This window comes from Archocentrus centrarchus, chromosome 1 (assembly GCF_007364275.1).
Source record: "Archocentrus centrarchus isolate MPI-CPG fArcCen1 chromosome 1, fArcCen1, whole genome shotgun sequence".
NCBI lineage: Eukaryota > Metazoa > Chordata > Actinopteri > Cichliformes > Cichlidae > Archocentrus > Archocentrus centrarchus.
Genome location: NC_044346.1, coordinates 677,423 through 698,478, shown reverse-complemented (window position 1 = coordinate 698,478; position 21,056 = coordinate 677,423). Strand labels below are relative to the sequence as shown.

The 21,056-nt window shown below is 41.6% G+C and overlaps 1 long non-coding RNA gene across 1 annotated transcript; it reads left to right on the top strand.

Annotated features, from left to right (window-relative positions):
- The first annotated feature begins 5,075 nt into the window (after positions 1-5,075).
- LOC115787937 (uncharacterized) lies at positions 5,076-19,984 on the top strand. Its single transcript, XR_004020556.1, has 3 exons — positions 5,076-5,501; positions 18,362-18,429; positions 19,475-19,984. It is a non-coding gene; the product is annotated as an uncharacterized LOC115787937 (long non-coding RNA).
- Positions 19,985-21,056: the final 1,072 nt, after the last annotated feature.

The following is a 21,056-nucleotide window of genomic DNA, read 5'->3' as shown; positions in this document are numbered from 1 at the left end:
GCTTGCTCATCGCCATGGATCATTTGGACAGTTTGATTTTATTTGGACTCATACTTACAGTAATCTCAGCACGGGCTCTCCTCAGTCGGAGGGTGTGATGAGGAAGCCGGAGCATGATCAACAGGTTCTTTCTTCTTTTCTGTTACTCTGTGTGTGTATCTCAGTCTTCACTATGCTACTCTGTGTCTTTTTAACTATTTCTACTAAGATGTCTAATAAACATCCTGCATCGGAACCTGCTCAACCCTGTGATTTGTTGGTAACTATGGTTTTAATTGGGTTTTAATTTGCAGTCAAAAAGGAAAATGGAGACCCCTAAAATGTGTCCTACAGGACCACATTATTGCTTCATCTCTGACATCAAATAGGTTAGAGTCAGGTTTCTCTCTAACCAGCTTACGCAGTCCACATCTCAGGGCCGAGTCTCGAACCCCCTCAAACACGGTAAACAACAGACCGTGTTTGAACATTAGCTAGGTTAGCAATACTTGACATTATCTCATCATGTTTTCTGCCCAGCTCTAGGACCTGTGACTGTAGCTGTGCAACTGGGTTACCTCCAATACTGAACAGAAAACCTGCATCATCTCTATGGCTGGTCCCTGCCATGGGAGTGACTGCTCCCACTTCGTCTTCTGACATTCTCAGGAGTCTAAGTTTTTATGTCCTTATTGAATTCAATTATTACAGTTACAGCCGTTATGCACCTCCACCGAACAGTCCCAAATAAGTCAAAATCAGTCCTCTCCAGCAGCCTCTGTTAACAAAGTTGGCACTCCTCTGGGACACCAGCGATGTGCACAGTTGCCTCCAGGACACCAGCAAGAATTTCGAAAATATCCGGTAAGTTTAAGTGTATTTAACATTTCTTTCAACAGTGAACACATGCTCAGATTCACTTTGCATGCAATATTGTTGTTGTTGGGGTTTTTTTTTTGCAGTTAATAGTGACTATCTGTCACTCTTCCTGTTCCTCTTTCTTACACACACAGAGTTGGAGCTGGACCTGCCATCCCAGGAAATGAAGACGGAATTACACTCATTAATAAAAATATAAATTATATAAAGATTTAACGATTCTCCTGTTTTTGATTGCTCTTAAGCTGCTTTTTTGATAGCTAGATGGAAGTATGAAGTAGGATTTTTAATTACATTTGCTATTGCATTAGAATTAGCCTATTCATTGTTTGATGTATGCATTATTGCACTATAGTTTTGTGAAACAGATTAATGGAGCTATAGATTTAATTAAGAAAACCATAGTTTATAAAAACCATGGTAAAGTCATGGTTATTTAACTATAGTAAAACCATGGTTAATTTTCATAAGGTGGGCGCTTCAAATGTGAGCATTTCTACATTTGATGGCTTGCAACCACAGACACCTCCGTTTTCTCTTAAACAGCCATGATCCCCTGGGATATGGTACAACTTCAGTCCACTTTTGGTAGAGTAGAAATTCTGACAGCCAAACACACAACAGCAGACATTTTGATGCTGATATCGTTTTTAAATCACGTTTAAACGCTGCACAGTCTCCTCGTTCTTATTGATTTAAATGGAGTAGCAGTTCACTTCCGTTGCCAAAATGCGCACGCATCCTTTGATGACTTAGGCTGTAAAAGGGTCTATTGATCATGTGACATTTTGGACCCGGAAATGGAATTTACGTCATCACTGAACAACTGGATCGCAGGTGTGAAGCTCGCCAGAGATAGAAGGATAGGAAGACGTCTCACTCCATTTAAAAAAGAAAAAAAATGGAGTGAGTGAGCGAGTGAGTATGAAATTGTCCCAAACCTTGGACCGTCTAGCACGCCGTGTTCTTTCACCAGTTGCCGCCATGACTAAACATGCCACTGAATGCCAGAGATAGACGGACAGGAAGTCGTCTCCCTCTGTTAAAAAAATCATCTGTAATAAAAAACGACTATTGTCGACAATTAAATTCGTCATCAATTATTTTTACTGTTGAAAATTGTCGACAGTGTCGACTAATTGCTGTAGCCCTAGTTGAAATACTGTCAATATTTTCATGTTTCATTTTACCATGTTTGTAGGAAAAAAGCAGTTATTTCTTTTCTGTTTTTTCATCATATGACATGTGAAAGAAACCTTTAGACCAGGGGTCGGCAACCTGTAATCCGGAAAGAGCCATTTGAACCCGGTTTCCAAGGAAAACAAAACAGTGAGAGCCGCAAATACTAGCGGACGCAGGTAGCCGCTACCGGAAGCCGACAGGCTACCGCGAGTGATGCATATATTGAGAAATGAAAATAAATAAATAGATAAATAAAATGATTTTATTTTAATATTTCAAGAACACAATAATGTTCCAATTTAAAACTACAACAAAAACCGAACTGACAAAAATAAAATGCACTTCAATTGGATACTTATAATTTACTTCCGTGAGCCGCACAGAGCCGCAGATTAAGCCTGGATGAGCCGCACGCGGGTTGCCGACCCCTGCTTTAGACTATAGGTAGTGTAGTGTGGACAACCCTGTTTTACTCTAAAGGTCAGCACATACTCCTTCTATCTCTGATTCACAGAGACAGATACAGACGTTAAAATATGTGCAGAAGAACTGTTAACTTAGTCTGTTTAAATTAAGCAGCTGTTCTGTTTATATGGCAGTGATACCTGCTGCAAGCAAGGTGAGACTAAGGGGGCTGTGGGGTGTATGAGACCATATTATTTCAAATCTTTATTAACATTATTTTGTAGATTTAGATAATTGTATGAATTTATAATTTTTTCACAGAAAATGACAATTCGTTCATAAATTATGTTACATTTGAAGTGTATTTATGTAACTTCAATTTAAAACACCAATTGCCTCAAGCCTCTATAATACTGTAGAGCCCCGGCAGTATTATAGAGGAGCCCAACAATCCAATGATCCCCTATGAGCAAGCACTTGGTAACAGTGGGAAGGAAAAACTCCCCTTTAACAGAAAGAAACCTCCAACAGAACCAGGCTCAGGGAGGGGCAGCCATCTGTCGTGACGGGTTGGGTTAATCTACTTGGGGCAATTGCTGCTTTGGTTCTATTAAAACTACATCTTAGAATTTACAATCTAAATCCAATTAAATGGATTTTCTGTCATTCTTGGTTGCTTTTTCTGTCACTGCTAAAAGAAACATAGAATTCTAGGACATGTTCTTCAAGTGCAGAATCGCTTGAAGGTACTTCACATGCAGTGATCATGAGAAATTAAATAATGAACAACAATAATCATGATACAAAATACAACTGCTGTTATGGGGTTTTCTGGACCCAACCATCTTTATATGACAGCTGCAATTCTTTCCCAGACTATGCGAATAGTTTGTAGAATTGCAGTCCCCCAGCTGATCAATGTCCTCCCCGTCAAAAAACCCCAGCTCTGACTCTGGAGTAAACAGCTGCAATTGTTGTTCTAACTGTAGATAAAACAGCTCCTCCTGAACCTCTGTGAGGAAGCTCGTGGTCACTATTTTCCTATTTTTTGAGAATCTTCGATAGCTATCATCTAATTCTGCTTGAGTTGGATAATATCCCAGCTTGGATTCGGGAGACAGACACCCTCTCTATTTTCAAGATTAGGCTTAAAACTTTCCTTTTTGATCAAGCTTATAGTTAGCGCTGGATCACGTGACCCTGAACCATCCCTTAGTTATGCTGCTATAGGCCTAGGCTGCTGGGGAGTTCCCATAATGCACTGTTTCTTTTCATTCACCTTATTTACTCTGTTTATACTTCACTCTGTATTTAATCATTAAGCGTTATTAATCTCTGTCTCTCCTCCACAGCATGTCTTTTGTTCTGTCTCTTTCCCCGCTGTAATGTACTTATATTGTGTACAAGATAGATAGGAACAAGGCGGGAGCTTCCTCTTAACTGGTGCTTTTTTAATTATAGCTGTAGGATGCCTTTTTCAAACTGCCTTGACAGCTAGGCACGGATACCAATTAAGGACATACAGAACGTGACGTGTACCCCATACGTATTTTCAACAATACGTTACACCCTCAGCCCCAACCGGTCACAGCAGATGACTGCCCCTCCCTGAGCCTGGTTCTGCTGGAGGTTTCTTCCTGCTAAAAGGGAGTTTTTCCTTTCCACTGTCACCAAGTGCTGCTCATAGGGGGTCGTTTTGACTGTTGGGTTTTCTCTGTATTATTCTAGGGTCTTTACCTACAATACAAAGCACCTTGAGGTGACTGTTTGTTGTGATTTGACACTATATAAATAAAATTGAATTGAATTCAAATGAATGGGGAAGCTTCAAATGCGCTTCAAACCCGCCCTACTTTAAAACATAACTACTTCAGCATACTTTCAGCTAGAGACACCATTCAAGCGTTAAAACAAAGCCAAGACTTTGACCTATTCAGGTATTACTCAGTTTGTTGACAGCTTTAATGGTTTTTGAACAGTGACAGTTTAAGTTTAAGGACTTTTTTTCCCCACACTTTTCAGAGTTTATAATGCGTGATTTGCATTGGCTTAGAGTGAGAGCTCCAAGTGTCACAGTGGAAGACTTCAAATTCTTCATCTGAAAATTTTCTATTTAAACTTCCACTGTGTCCACAGTATTCACTCTACAGCCATCATTTTACTATCAAACCGTAGAGCCACTTCTCTGCTTTCAAATAATGTGTCTCTCAACCCTGACAAATGTAAACTTTTTAAACTGTGAGGGTTCACGTAGAGGGAGTTCCTTCCAACTCCTCCATTAAGCTCCATGGTAATTTTAGGGAGAAGATTTTCTCAAAACCTGAAAAGAGCTATTTGTTTTAAACTGCCCTGGAAATGCTTTTTCTAGTTGTATATAGTATAATTAAGCTTATATAAGTGTAACCCTGTTAAAATATGTTTATGGTAATACGTGCAGAAATAAATAAGTTCATAGTTAATAAATGGTGTTTGTTAAAAATTCATTAAACAGCGATGAGGTTTGATATTTGAAATTGTTTAAAAAAGGGAAAAACGACATGTAAAATGTCAAATTTCATTTGTATGACCTTTAACTTTTTGTAAGGCAACAAACACATCCCAGGTCAATGGACAGGAAATGAGGGGTGATGGAGAGCGAGAGTAAAGTTGGAGACGTTAGAACGAAGGAGACATGGGAGTGAATCATGGACTGCTTTTATCATCAGTCGGTTAAAGTGCTCGACAAGGACTCTTTTAAAAGCGCGAATGCTGGTGGAGTTGGTGAGGCCGAGTGGACAACTCAACCAAAGACTAGCTGAGTGAGCTGCTAATACAGTGGCTAGTGCTTTCGGCTGTGCCGTGCTAAGAAGCTAGCAACCCGCGAAGTCAATTAGCAAAGCCTGCGGGAAGCTGCGAGCTGACGACGAGGACAGAGAGCCGACGGAGTCGGTCGGCGCTGCGGGAGGACTGTGCCTGCATCGCCTGCCGCGTGATTCCCCTTTCCATCCACGTGAATCGCCTCTTTTCATCTCCTGCCGTCCTTGACTGTTTGTGTGTGGTTAACATCATCAGCAAAGGTAGCGCTTTTTATTTTTTCCTGGAGGTGAGACGGCAATTTGAGGCTGCAGCGTTCAGGCCTGCAACAGCTGATCTGAGTATCATTTTATTTTTTTTATTGCCGGCTTTAGGTTAATTATTGGGGCCCATAGGAGATATTTTAAGTTTGACATTTTTATTTTATGTTGAATGCATTAATTGGTTTAAGTGAAACTGAAAAGTGAAAACCTGAAATGTAGGTACTTGGATAAATTTTGAAAGTGGTTTGGGTTATAAGCTAAATTGATAGAGCTATTCACACAGATTACAGAACAGTTTAGTTTTTGACAATCAGACCAGGGGTTCACATTTTAGAGGGATTTGAATCCAGCAAATTTGGGGACACTTCATTAATACATTTTAACAGGGGTAAAAGTAGTTTTAAATTTTATATATATATATATATATATATATATATATATATATATATATATATATATATCTCCTGCCTGGATAAGGCAGAAATTAGAAGTTGACAATGTGTAATATATTTTTGTTGTTAATGAACTGAGATGTTTGCACACAATGCACACTTAACAACAAAAATGATGACCACCTCCATGCATTCTGGCTCTGTCCACCAATACAAAACTTCTGGACAGAAATAACCACCACAGTAACGCTGCAGTCCGACCTCACGATGATTTTATATGGCAGACTAGACCCTCCAAATTGGATTGACACCTCATTTGGCCAATTGTGTTATGAAATGGGTTTTCCAGAGCCAGTAATAACCGGTGTCATGTGACTTTTCTGGACATGCCCCCAAATGTTCTCCAATCGTTCTGAATGGTCGAGTCTGACCCAAAATCCCAAACCACAGATGTATAGCCAATAAAATTCCTGACACATGGGTATATGACGCTATGGGGTGGGTTTTCACATGAAATCATAAATTCCCTGCGTAGTCAGTGCGTCCTCCGTGCGTGAAACTGAGCAGGAAGTAAGTGTGTGCAACGTTGTGCGTTAACAGTGTTTACAATTCTTTTTCTCACCAACGGATTGTCAGAATGCATCAAAAATAGACTATATTTATTCAAAGAAGTGACTAAATGACTCAAGAGAGTGGATTATTATTTATTAGAGGATTTCGTTGCTGATTCGACCGATTTTATTGCCGCAAAATTCAGCGAACAAACAGCTGTACTCTGAAGGCGATTCATGATACGTGACATCCACCATTACACAGAAAATATCACCGTAGGCTGTTGTTACCCGACTTACATTGTGTGTGTGTGTGTGTGTGTGTGTGCTTTGCATATGGAAATTTACAAGAGCAGTGTTGGGAGCAGGGAAAGTTGTTACAGGTCTCGATAAGGCTTTCACGGTGGTCTTTATCACGTTTATTATGGCAGGATGAGGAGGACAATGGCTCAGAGCTTTTTTGACCAGTAAGTGTCTAAAGTTTTACAAAAAGCTTTATGCTTTGTGTACGTTTTGTTTGTGGGGTTGGGGGTATTTGTTTGGGAGGGGGTTGTAAGTTGTGTATCAGAGAATGACTATTGGGAGGCTTGTGGTATTTTATTTTATGTGTATATGTAGTGTTTACATTTACTGTAACTTTTGATCAATATGCAATTTATTTTGTGTGTGTGAAGGAATCACTGAAAATAGACTGGGGTTTTCTGTGAATGAAGGCCTAACATTTTCCTTCTTTTACAAATTAGGGCAACCTCTGATTTATATGTCTATAATTATAATTAATTCACACTGTCAGTAAGTTTGTGTTTAGCAGAGGACTCCTCAGGGTCGTATCCCAGATAGCAAAATGACTCCGCCCCGGATGTGCCACTGACTCCGTAACGGACCCGCAAAACCGGTCCAGATTGGAGTCCACTTGCACAGCGGGACGGATCCGGAATGGATCAGAATTACGGATCAGGAAAAACACAGGACTGGACCCGAAACGGCTCCAGTCACTTCCCAGCTCATCCGGCCCAGATGGATCCGTTTATGTTGCATGTCATCTGGCGCGGATCCGCTCACGATCAGTTTTGGATCCGTAGCGTGCTGTTCCGTGTTCGTTCACAGATGCTGCCCGGATTGCTCTCTGTGGCTTGTCGTCAGCTGTCCGGACAGCTGTCAACAACAGCTGGTTATAAGCTAACATTATTCCAGCTAACTTTAGACTTGAGTGTTCTAATATCCCCCTTTCTCTCCGATCTTTCTGATCACATTATCACTTCGTATGAGTTTATGCTAAGTGTTGCAGGTCTGTAATGATGGCTCCACTTCAAAGACAGTGTCACTGACAGAGGCTAACAGCAGTATAAACACCAGGGCTCACTGATGTCAGGATGTCCTCAGCAGCTCACCTCAGTGTCACTGACACTGCTCAGCAGAGCTTCACTTACATTGAAGTTTTCCAGCCTCCCCCAGAGTAATGTGGAAGTTTCTCACTGGTACACTGACAGCTGCTTAAACTCTGCCGTTTGTATTTAAAGTTAAAGAGTAAAAGTGGGCTTGTATTAATAAATTAATAACTCTGCCGTGGCTGTCAGAGAGCCATGATCTATCAGTGCAGGCGTCAAGAGATATGTCCCTGATCCAACACACCTGAATCAAATGGCTGAATTACCTCCTCAGTATGCAGTCAAGTTCTCCAGAGTCCTGCTAATGACTTCTATATTGTCTCAGGTATGTTGAAGCAGAGACACATCTAAAACCTGCAGGACAGGGGCTCTCGAGGCCTGGAGTTGAAGAGCCCTGCTTTAGGATGTGTTCAGGGGCAGCCTGGGAAACACGACTCTGCATCTGTGATCACACAAGCAGCAGCACTTCAATGAAATTTCTTTGAACACATCAGGTTACAGTATTATTGTCAACCGCAGCCCTAAAGCATGAAATCTGTCTGATGTAGGGCTGAAACTATCAATTATTTTATTATTTCAGTTAGTCAAGGAATTGTTGCAGACCTAGTCTAATTATAAGAATAGGTAAAAATGCTTAAAACCTTCCACCCATGCTTCAATATAATAATTAAGAATGTGCTTACTTAATAATTTGCTACAAAAGGATCTGTGTGTTTGAGGTCTTATTAGATGTCAGTAAAATGTGGAACCACTGAACTTGATAATCCTGCACTTCTGTGAAAACCCTGCAAAGCTGTCGCAGCTAAAAGTTGATTTTTTTTTTTTTTTTTCTTTCCATAATAACAAGTGTAATGTAAAAATGAGTCAGTCACCATAAACTGCTGTGTGGAAGGCAGGAACTGGATCCTAATGCAGACTCATGAGACAAGACTCAACTTAGAAACATGCAGCTTTATATGCTGCTAAACTCAGGGAAGGCATCCACCCATTCTTTGCTGACACCACAAAAAACTGAATACAGACAATATAAACATAGACATAGACATATATACGTAGACGCTGCATTGAGCACTGACGTCAACATCCCCTCCATATTGGATGTGGCAAAAGTAAACAGAGCAGTGCATCACTCTGGTGCTTGTTCAAATCGTTTTACAGTTGAAACTGGATCACATGGGCTCACCTTTCACAGGTAAGAGTGAACAATTTTTAAAAAAAATTGTATTTGGCGATAACAAAATTTTGAAAACATAACTTGCAGATAATACCATGTAGTCTGACGCTGAAACCAGCCTCCAAACAATGAAACTCTAACTGAACTGCATCTCCCTGAGCTAACGACTCTGATACAGACTGATCTTCAGACCTTCTGTTTGCTGCTGTCTGCTCCTCACTCTGTTTCTGCATTTGTGTGATTATAATATTACATTTAATTCATGAAGCACTTTACAAACGTTGGAAACAGCTCTTTTTTTGTTTTACTTTTTAACCATAAAATTTTATTCTATCCAATAAAACATGGATCTATAATTTTAGTATACAGTTTCATTGCTAAAATAAAATAAAGTAGATCAGTGTCTATTGCAGTGTCTTATTTTAATTTGTAACCTTTGTTGATATTTTGTGTTAAAGATTTTCATTAATAATATTTAAATGGCTAAAAATCAGTGAATATAAAAGTTTTTTTTATTCATAAACCTGCAGATGTCATATCTCCATGTCAGGATCTGGTTATTGCAGACATTTATCGTCACAGTAACAGCTTTACAAACAGCTGTAAACACTCATAAAAACATTAGAAATACAGACGCTGGTTTGCTGCTGCACCCTAACATACCTGGATTATTCAACATATGTAATTATCAGATTAAGTGCATGTTTGAATGTGTGAGTGAGACACATTAACTGACAGAACTTTGTAGAAAGGTGCTTCATGAAGTTCAGTCCATTCACCTGGATTAGTTTACAGCTCAGATCTGCCACATCCAATAAGGCGGATGTGCTGACGTGTCACAGCAACAGGCCGCCCTGATCAATGCGGCGTCTGCGTATGTATGTCTACGAATATAAATACAAGAGGAAAGGAGAGGAAACTAAGAATTAAAGAGAGACAACAGAAGTGAAAGAGCAGAACAGAAACAATCAGTTTGGTGACAGCGTTGCTCTGTGGCTGCAGACTCTTTTAAACATGACTCTCACAGCAGGAACATCTTCCACGCATCCAGCTGATTTTTCCCACATTCTTCCCGCTCTAACTGATCTTCCTCCAACATCTTCACAGAAAGGGAGCCAGGATGGAGGAAATCTATAGTGGAGAGCAGAGAGGGAGAAAAAACTTCAATCAGTATCATATAATACTTGCAGTCATACATAAGTAATGTGTTATATTACATATGCACAAGTGCGTGTTCCTATTGATGAAGCTACCAAGCACTGTTAATCCAGTGTGAAAACTTTGGCTGGGTAAATAAATGAAAAACAAGCCAACAATAATCATGCAGGAAAAATGCAGTGAGGTTCTTCATGATTCTGTATCATTATTATTGTTAATTTCCTCAAATAAATGTCCAAAACATAAATGTGCCGACTCAGCAACACTCTAATTAGTGTCTGTCAGATGTGAGATTCACAGTAAAATGTGCTGACTGACTGATATCTGCCTGCTTTTATATATTTTTAAAAAGCTTCATTTGCTCAAGCATGAAATATATTTATGTTTGTCAAATGGTCAGAAAGGCACAAGCGAGGTAACACAGACTCACTGCCCTCACTACAGGCAGCTCCTCCTTAAGATTAGGTAACACATGAGCAACAACACCTTTAAACTTAATAACAAAGATGATGACCCCTGTGGCTCACAGCTGACCTGGTATCAAAGCTCCTCCTCCTTTCTGGCTCCTCCATGGTCACATCCACCTGCATGAGCATGACATCAGAAGAAATAACCACAACAGAGTGTTAGTGCTGCATAATTGATGTTTTACAGGTGCATTAGTTAATATAGATTTCTGATGTTACACAGACTCTCTTCACACAACATCTGAACAAAGAGTCACTGAAGCAAAGTTCAGATTGTATTTACCTTAATTAGGCAGCGTGCAGAGATGAGACGGCCTGAACAAGATCAACAGTGAGCTGCAGGCTGCAACACAACATAGAGATATAATATTAATAAAGATGATTCACCTGAAAGAAACTGATGACATTTCTATGTCCTAGAGTCTGTTCAGATCAACATCCAGATTCTGATCCATTGTTGTTTATTAACTCTGGGAAATGACGGGATATATGTGTACAGACAGGAGCAGCAACAAGGAAGCAAAAACTGGATCATGAATGAGCTCAAGGTCAGTTAATATGAGGAGCTGCTGAATTTAATAAAATAAATAATTTCATTTTATGATCTTTTGCAGATCATACCTCAGTCTCAGCCTTCACAGATCAAACATCTCAGTGTGATAAAGCATTCAGAAGATGACCTTTATGGCCCCCCTCTCTCTATCTAGCTAAATGACAGATGCTCCCAGATTAGCTGTGCTAGCTTAACTTTACCTGCAGTCAGTCCTGGAAAGGGTCAATAAAATCATTCATGTTCTTGGCCCGTAATGACATAAACTACAGAGACACCCACCTAAACTGCCCCAGTGAAATAAATCCCTGAAGGGCCTTTTGAACTTTTAAACTCAGAGCTTCCATCTATGTTAGCTAATATGATGGTAGCTAATGTGCTATAAGCTAACTCCACCAGCACAATCTCAAATTTCTGAATAAAAACAACAAATAAAGCAGTTACTTTCATGATATCCTACCAGGACAAGTTTATTGAACAGGTAACGCGATGAGTTGATGATGTTAGAGCAGCCGGTAACTTTTGAAAAAAGAAAAAAAAAAAAAAAAGGTGCGTTTGCTGAAGGGGCTCCACTGTGGGCCCAGAGCGGAGCCGCTGTCCTATCCGGAGGGCCTGAACTGAGGAACAGCCTGGGCTGCCTTGAGGGCAGGTCTGCCCCGAAATGCTTTGCTATCTGGGATCTTTGATTAGAGCTTCATTGATGACTATGTTGAAGCATTGAGGAGTTACAGCCATTTGACGTTTGTATAACAAAGGCTGCTCACATGTGGCACTCGGCGTCTCCAAATGGCACATGTGAGACCATGCCTGAGATCAACACACAAAAACCTTTACAAAACAGTAGGTTGTTGATATAAGATCCACGTTGAAAAGACTTCATTCTACAGCTTCATTATATTTTCCAGTCCACACCTTCTACACTCAGGGTGTAGTTGCACGAAAACAAACAGGAAAAATCTAAGCAAGGTAAAAATTGTCTCATTTTTGTGTTCAAAACTTAATAGCTACATATTCATTACAGTTACAGCAATTTTGACTGCAAAAATGAAAAATATAGCTTGTCTTCTTTACAAAGACACCAAGCTTTTGCATGTACTCCAAAGAGTTCAGGAACAGCAGCTGATGTAATTTGGGTATGCTTTTTTAGGCGTTTTTGTTGATTTTGGAGCAGCCAGTTAACAGGTTAAGTTTGGAACATATGAAAAATTAGACAATTTTTGCCTCGCCTAATAATAGACCCCCGTGAAAGCCTTATCAAGACGTAAAACAACCTTCCCTTCCACCAACACTGCTCTTGTAAGTTTCACTATGCAAAGCACATACACACAATATAAGCGGCGTAACAACAGCGTATGGTGATATTCTTGATGTAATGGTGCACTTCAAGCTCACCATTACATACATATTTACATCTAAACAGCATATAATACGAGGACGAGCTGAGAATAAAACGTAATACGAATCACCTTCAGAGTACAGCTGTTCGTTCGTGGGATTTTGCAGCGATAAAACCGGTCGAATCACCGCTAAAATCCTCTAATAAATAATAATCCAGTCTTGTGAGTCATTTAGTCACTTCTTTGAATAAATATAGCTTGTTTTTGATGCATTCTGACAATCCATTGGCAAGAAAAAGAATTGTAAACACTGTTTACGCATGACGTCGCACACACTTACTTCCTGCCCAGTTTTCACATATGGAGGATGCACAGACTACACAGGGAGTTTATGGATTCATGTGAAAACCCACCCCATAGCGCCATATACCCATGTGTCAGGAATTTTATTGGCTATACAGCTGTGGTTTTGGATTTTGGGTCAGAGTCGACCAAAAAGAACGACTGGAAAACATTTTGGGGCATGTCCAGAGAAGCCACATCATGCTGTCTGGCTTTTATTGGCTATGGAAAAACCATTTCATAACATGATTGGCCAAATGAGGTGTCAATCCAATTTGAAGGGTCTAGTCTGTCATCTAAAATCATTGTAAGGTGGACTGCAGCGTTACTGTGACGCTATGAGGCTTCAAATTCAGAAAGCACTACAAACAGCCCACGGGCGGCACCGAACATCACGCATGCACACTGCTCGTTATAGTCCAAACAACAAAAAATAAAAACATAAAATCAATTGAAATGAAAATGTTACTGCAAACGATGTTCACAAACAGAGTACTACCTGAATAGCTGGAAGTCTTTGCTTTGTATTAAAGCTTGAATAGTGTCTCTAGCTGAAAGTATGCTGTTGTAGTTACATTTCAAAGTAGGGTGGGTTTGAAGAGGATTTGAAGCTTACCCCATTCATTTGAATACGGCAAAAAAATTCATAAATATTTTGAATATTTTGAAAATTATACAAGTTACAAACAAGAGAAGTAATAGCACAAAAAATTTTTCATTTTTGGAGAAGAACAATACTGTGAATGCTTTGAAGCATTAGTGGGGTCAGGTTACTGGTCATTGTAAATGGTTCTCTGTCTCTTTGTGTTCGTCCTGCGACATGCTGGAAACCTGTGCAGGGTGTACCCTGCCTCTCGCCCTATGATAGCTGGAATAGGCTACACACACAACAACACAGACTGGAAACAGCAATGGAGGCGAGCAAAGGGCCTGGAGACAGTACAGGAGAAGAGGAAAGTGGATGGAGATACTAAAGGAGGCAAGGAAAGAGACTGGAAACAGTACAAGAGGCGAGGAAAGAGGATGGACAAAGTATAGGAGGCGAGGAAAGAGCCTGGAGACAGTAAAGGAGACGAGAAAGGAGCCTGGAGAAAGTACAGGAGGCGAGGAAAGGGCCTGGAGACAGGGAGGGAGGCCAGGAAAGCGCCTGGAAATAGTAAAGGAGGCAAGGAAACAGCCTGGAAACAATACAAGAGGTGAGGAAAGGGCCTGGAGACAGTAAAGGAGAAGAGCAAAGAGCCTGGAGACAGTACAAGAGATGAGGAAAGTGGATGGAGATACTAAAGGAGGCAAGGAAAGAGCCTGGAAACAGTAGACGAGGCTAAGAAGGACCCTGGAGACAGTACAGGAGGCTAAGAAGGAGCCTGGAGAAAGTAAAGGAGACAAGGAAAGAGCCTGAAGGCGAGGAAAGAGACTGGAAACAGTACAAGAGGCAAGGAAAGAGGATGGACAAAGTATAGGAGGCGAGGAAAGAGCCTGGAGACAGTAAAGAAGACGAGGAAACAGCCCCCAGACAGTGAGGGAGGCCTGGAAAGGAGTAAAAGAGGCGAGAAAAGGGCATGGAAAACACATAAAAACTGGAGACAGTGAGGGAGGTGAAGGAAAAAACCTGGAAACCTGTGGCGAGAACAGAAACTGGAAACGGTAAAAGAAGCGAGGAAAGAGGCTTCTTTTACCGAGGAAAGGCGAGGAAAGAGCCTGGAAAGACTAACGGTGCCGAGAAAAGAGACTGCAAACACTAAAGGGGTCGAGGAAAGAGCCCGAGGACAGTGAGAGAGGCCTGGAAGGAGTAAAGGAGGCCAGGAAACAGCCTGGAAACAGTACAGGAGGCTAAGAAGAAGCCTGGAGACACTAACGGTGCCGAGAAAAGAGACTGGAAACAGTAAAGGAGACAAGGAAAGAGGTCGGAGAAAGTACAGGAGGCGAGGAAAGAGCCTGGAGACAGCAAAGGAGATGAGGAAGGAGCGTGGACAAAGTACAGGAGGCGAGGAAATAGGCCGGAAAAAGTAAACCAGATGAGGAAAGAGACTGGAAACAGTAAAGGAGATGAGGAAAGAGCCTGGAGACAGTACAAGAGGCAAGCAAAGAGGATGGACAAAGTATAGGAGGCGAGTAAAGAGCCTGGAAACAGTATAAGAGGCGAGGAAAGAGTCTGGAGATACTAAAGGAGGCAAGGAAAGAGCCTGGAGACAGTACAAGAGGCAAGGAAAGAGGATGGAGATACTAAAGGAGGCAAGGAAAGAGCCTGAAAACAGTAGAGGAGGCTACGAAGGAGCCTGGAGACAGTAAGGGAGGCGAGGAAAGAGCCTGGAGACAGTAAAGGAGACGAGGAAACAGCCCCAAGACAGTGAGGGAGGCCTGGAAAGGAGTAAAGGAGGCGAGAAAAGGGCATGGAAAACACATAAAAATTGGAGACAGTGAGGGAGGTGAGGAAAAAACTGCAAAGGAGTCGAGGAAACAGCCTGGAGACAGTGAGGGAGACCTGGAAAGGAGTAAAGGAGGTGAGAAAAGGGCATGGAAACAGTACAAGAGACGAGGAACGTGGATGGAGATACTAAAGGAGGCAAGGAAAGAGCCTGCAAACAGTAGAAAAGGCTAAGAAGGAGCCTGGAGACAGTACAAGAGGCGAGGAAAGAGGATAGACAAAGTATAGGAGGCGAGGAAAGAGCCTGGAGACAGTACAGGAGAAGAGGAAGAAGAGAGAAGAGTGCTGAGAAAAGAGACTGTAGTAAGTAAAAGGCCTGAGAAAAGAGACTGAAAACAGCAAAGGAGACAAGGAAAGAGGACGGACAAAGTACAGGAGGCGAGGAAAGAGCCTGGAGACAGTAAAGGAGACGAGAAAGGAGCCTGGAGAAAGTACAGGAGGCGAGGAAAGAGGCCAGAGAAAGTAAACCAGACGAGGAAAGAGACTGGAAACAGTAAAGGAGATGAGGAAAGTGCCTGGAGACAGTACAAGAGGCGAGGAAAGAGGATAGACAAAGTATAGGAGACGAGTAAAGAGCCTGGAAACAGTACAGGAGAAGAGCAAAGAGCCTGGAAACAGCACAAGAGGCGAGGAAAGAGGATAGACAAAGTATAGGAGGCGAGGAAAGAGGCCAGAGAAAGTAAAGGAGTCGAGGAAACAGCCCGAAGACAGTGAGGGAAGCCTAGAAAGGAGTAAAGGAGGCGAGAAAAGGGCACGGAAAACACATAAAAACTGGAGACAGTGAGGGAGGTGAGAAAAAAACCTGGAAACACTGTGGTGAGAACAGAAACTGGAAACGGTAAAAGAAGCGAGGAAAGAGGCGGAGAAAGTAAAGGAGGCAAAGAAAGAGGCCGGAGAAAGTACAGGAGGCGAGAAAAGGAACTGGAAACAGTAAATGAGGCAAGGAAAGAGCATGGTCAAAGTACAGGATGTGAGGAAAGAGCCTGGAAAGACTAACGGTGCCGAGAAAAGAGACTGTACTAAGTAAAAGGCCTCAGAAAAGAGACTGAAAACATCAAAGGGGTCGAGGAAAGAGCCCGAGGACAGTGAGGGAGGCCTGGAAGGAGTAAAGGAGGCGAGGAAAGAGCCAGGAAACAGTACAGGAGGCTAAGAAGGAGCCTGGAGAAAGTACAGGAGACAAGAAAGGAGCATGGAGACAGTACAAGAGGCGAGGAAAGAGGATAGACAAACTATAGGAGGTGAGGAAAGAGCCTGGAGACAGTAAAGGAGACGAGGAAACAGCCCCAAGACAGTGAGGGAGGCCTGGAAAGGAGTAAAGGAGGCGAGAAAAGGAACTGGAAACACTGTGGTGAGAATAGAAACTCGAAACGGAAAAAGAAGCGAGGAAAGAGGCTGGCGAAAGTAAAGGAGGCAAGGAAAGAGCCTGGAGACAGTAAAGGAGACGAGAAAGGAGCCTGGAGAAAGTACAGGAGGCGAGGAAAGAGACTGGAAACAGTAAAGGACACGAGAAAAGAGACTGGAAACAGCAAAGGAGTCAAGGAAAGAGCTCGAAGACAGTGAGGGAGGCCAGGAAACAGCCTGGAAACAGTACAGGAGGCGAGGAAAGAGCCTGGAGAAAGTAAAGGAGACAAGGAAAGAGCCTGGAGACAGTACAGGAGGCTAAGAAGGACCCTGGAGAAAGTAAAGGAGACAAGGAAAGAGCCTGGAGACAGTACAAGAGGCCTGGAAAGAGGCTGGAGAAAGTAAAGGAGGTGAGGAAAGAGGCCGGAGAAAGTAAAGGAGATAAGGAAGAGTTTTCCTTGCCTCCTTTACTTTTTCTGTCCTCTTTTCTCGTCACCTTTATTTTCAGAGGTATCTCTTCTGGCCTCCTTTTCTCTTTCCAGACTCTTTTCTTGCCTCTTTTTCTTTCTCCTGCCTCTTTCCTTTCTTCCTTTACTTTCTCCGGGTTCTTTCCTTGGCTCCTTTGTTTTCCCCAGCCACTTTTCTCGCTTCCTGTACATTCTCCAGTGTCTTTCCTTGCATCCTTTACTGTCTCCACGCTTCTTCTTTGCGTCCTGCTCTTTCTCCACATTCTTTTCTCACCTCCTTTACTGTTTCCAATCTTTTTCCTCACCACCTTTCCTTTCTCCAGGCTCTTTCCTCACCACCTTTACTTTCTCCAGGCTCTTCCCTCACCTCCTTTCCTTTCTCCGGCCTCTTTCCTCACCACCTTTCCTTTCTCCAGTCTCTTTCCTCACCACCTTTCCTTTCTCCAGTCTCTTTCCTCACCACCTTTCCTTTCTCCAGTCTCTTTCCTAACCACCTTTCCTTTCTCCAGGTTCTTTCCTCACCTTCTTTCCTTTCTTAGGCCTCTTTGCCTGCCTGCTTTGCCGTTTCCAGGCTCTTTTCTTGTCTCCCTCACTTTTTCCAGTTTTTATCTTTTTTCCACGCCCATTTCTTGACTACTGTACTTTTTTCCAGGCTCTTTCCTTGTTTCCTTTACTTTCTCCACGCTCTTTTCTCATCTCCTTTGCTGTTTCCAAATCTCTTTTATCGCCACCTTTTGTTTTTCCAGGCTCTTTCCTCACCTCCTGTACTTTCTCTGGGCCCTTTTCTCGCCTCCCTAACTCTGAAACACCTTCAGAGTAACAGCTGTTCTTTCGTGTTCATTCTGCAGCGATAAAACTGGTCGAATCAGGGACAAAGTCCTCTAATAAATAATGTCGTGAGTCACTTTTTCACTTCGTTGACGAAATATAGCTTGTTTTGAGATATTTATACAATCTCTTAGTGAGAAAAAGTACTGTAAACACTCTCGAGTCACTACGGCCCACAGAGTCTTACCTCTGCCTTGACTTTGCACATGTAAGCAGCAACCTTGTGGGTTCATCTGAAAACACACCCCATATACCCACGTGTAAGGAATTTTATTGGCTATAAGGCTTTAAAGTTGGAAAGCACTGCAAACGTCCCGCAGGCGGGACACTGCCAGTTAACAGGTTAAACTCCTATAGAAGGAACACAAGTAACAAGTCACTGTGAAAACACACTGCCTCTTCTTTCTGTGTATCTCTAATGTGTGTTGTTGTTTCTCCAGAGCGCAGTATCCTTCCCAGCTGAGACATCTTTGCAAGAAAGAAACTGGGAACAGAGAGCACCATAAAGGTTGGTATGTCAGCACTGATTGGCTTTAAGGCTTCTAATATAAATGCAAAACATCAATTTACTCACACTGCACTGCACTACACAAGGTACCAGTGCTACAGTCAGCCTTAGAGAAAGGTCCGAACGAGAACACATTCCTGTCATTCAGCAGGGATCTCCCCACAATGAAACCATCATGGTTTTAAACATGTTTTCATTAATCCTAGGGTAGTGCAGTGTTCCAGAATTTATTCATATGAACATGTAGAATATTTCCACTGGTCTAAGACTGTCATATATGAGTCCGTGCATTTACTGTGCTGCCCAACAACAATACTGTGATTTCCTGCACAGACTTTAGGCCCTTTCACACCGGATGCGTTGCGTAAAAACGACACGAAATTCCGAATCTTTCGAATGCAAACCTGTCGTGTAACCTATATACACACCGGACGCGTTGCGTTTTTGCGAATAAATCCTCCTCATATAACACACGGTGGAAAAAAAATGCAGTCATCATCAAGCAATGATGTAATGAGGTGCTGATGTTTCTAAACAAGAGAAGGAAGAAAGAGAGTTTATGGGTTCATCCAACTCATAAGAAACAGCAGCAGGGAGAGTTTCATGGTTTGATCCCGGAGTTGAAGCTGCATCACGGATGCTTTCGCGCATATTTCAGGATGTCAGTGGGACAGTTTGAGCTCTTGTTGGCAGAGTTGGGATCACATGTGAGGAGGCAGAGGATAATATCAGAGAGCCGACTGACCCGGAGCAGCCTGTAGCTGTGTGTCTGAGGTAAAATAGTTTGATTTTATTGTTTCCACATCACTGTATAGTCAGTCCATCGGTGCGTGTTTTGAGCTATGACCTCACATGCTGCTAAATGCAGCGCTCTGATTGGTCAGTCCTGTTTGTTCACTTGCGAAAGTCAGAAAAATCGAACTTGATCCGATCCGCCTTTTGTCTGTGGATTGACCACAGTGTAGCATTCCCCCTGACACCTATGAACATGCTTGCTTTGTGTTATCCTCAAAAAAGTAATTACATGTTAATGTGTTTTGCACAGGAAGTGGTGGTGCAGGTCCTTCACTGACCGAATTTGTCATTGAATCCAGTTTGAGTCGACACACTGTTTGGATTCCTCCATCAGCTGATGCAGAGCTCATCCAGATGTCTGTGGTTGTGATTCGCTGTAGATTCTGACCGTCCTTTGCAGCCCTCACTGGACCTGCAGCTCAACACTTTCTCTAACAGCTGTTTCAGCTTCACTCTCATGGATGCTTTACCACCTCATACCTGCATTCATTATATAATTAAGCTCTTTATTAAGCATATTTAAAGGTTTTATTTATTGAATTCTTTTTTGTTTTCTATGTATTTGGCTGCTGTAACTCAGTAGTGACTTTTGGGATAAATAAAGTATTTCTTATATTTTGGACACCTTGTTGTGTTAGGCTTTGATAGCACTCAGTGAGAGCTCTTCAGTATTTTTCTTTTTACACTTTTTCCTTTTTTTATGAAAAACAATCACTATTGTTTTTCATAAAAACAATAGTGATTTGATCTCACCTTCAAAAGCAGCAGTACTTTAAATATGGTGTCTAATTACAGGCTGTCAAGTGACAGAATAATGTATGCACACTGTGTCCAATGACAGGACCAGATTTAAATATAATATCCAGATTTACTTTTATATGGAAATAAAAACCATGGATGACCTCATGTAACATGATTCTGTGATTCATTGATCAGAATAAGACCTGAACCTGATGAAAATGTGCATTTCACAATTGAGCAGAATTTGAACCATCTCAGAGTTTGTAGTTGTAGGAACATTATGGAGAACATGCAGTACATGTCATCACCATGTTAGAATATGATGTTATATTAGGTTACATTAAGCAGCAGGCCACAACCAAATACACATGCAGAAGTCTGGAAGCACCACCAGCAGTATTTTATCTGCTAACATGATAACTTGGGTCTTGAGCTGATGTCATAGGCAGCGTCACGCTGTCACAGCTTTTTCTTTACATGTTTACATGAATAAAAAGTATATAAATAGTAGAAATACAGCAGCTCATCTGTACTCACAGCCAGTGATGGTATAAAATGCAGAAATAACGTGTTTTTCAACAGTCTTTAGGAGTCTGTGTTATTGTACCTACATCATAATCAATCCAGAGCTTTTTGGCCACTTCAAATATCTTTATAGATCTGTGATGTTATATTTGTTGTGATTTCTGCAGCCTTTGAGCCAGATTTCTGTTTAAAAATTTTTAATGTCAGACAGATTTTACCTTGAAAAAAAAAACGAATATATAAAAGTCACTTTGCCAAAAACTGAGTGCAGCTTCTATCTTGTTATAGAAATGCTGTTTCTCACTCAATATTACCTGATATCATTCATGAGAGATATGTTTGATATATGCTTCACAGAGGTCAGCAAGTCATTTACGGCCGTTTAAATACATCGAATGATTTTTTGGCAAATAAAGAAAATTGCTGTTTGGCAGACGATCACTTTTTGGCACAACACCAGCCTCTACTACTTACTGCAGTAGAGGGCTTTTCAACTTTTTTAGCTCTCCCCCACTTACTGGTTTGTACCGGAGTCCAGCTTTTGTTGTTTGGGTGCTGGGGGGCTG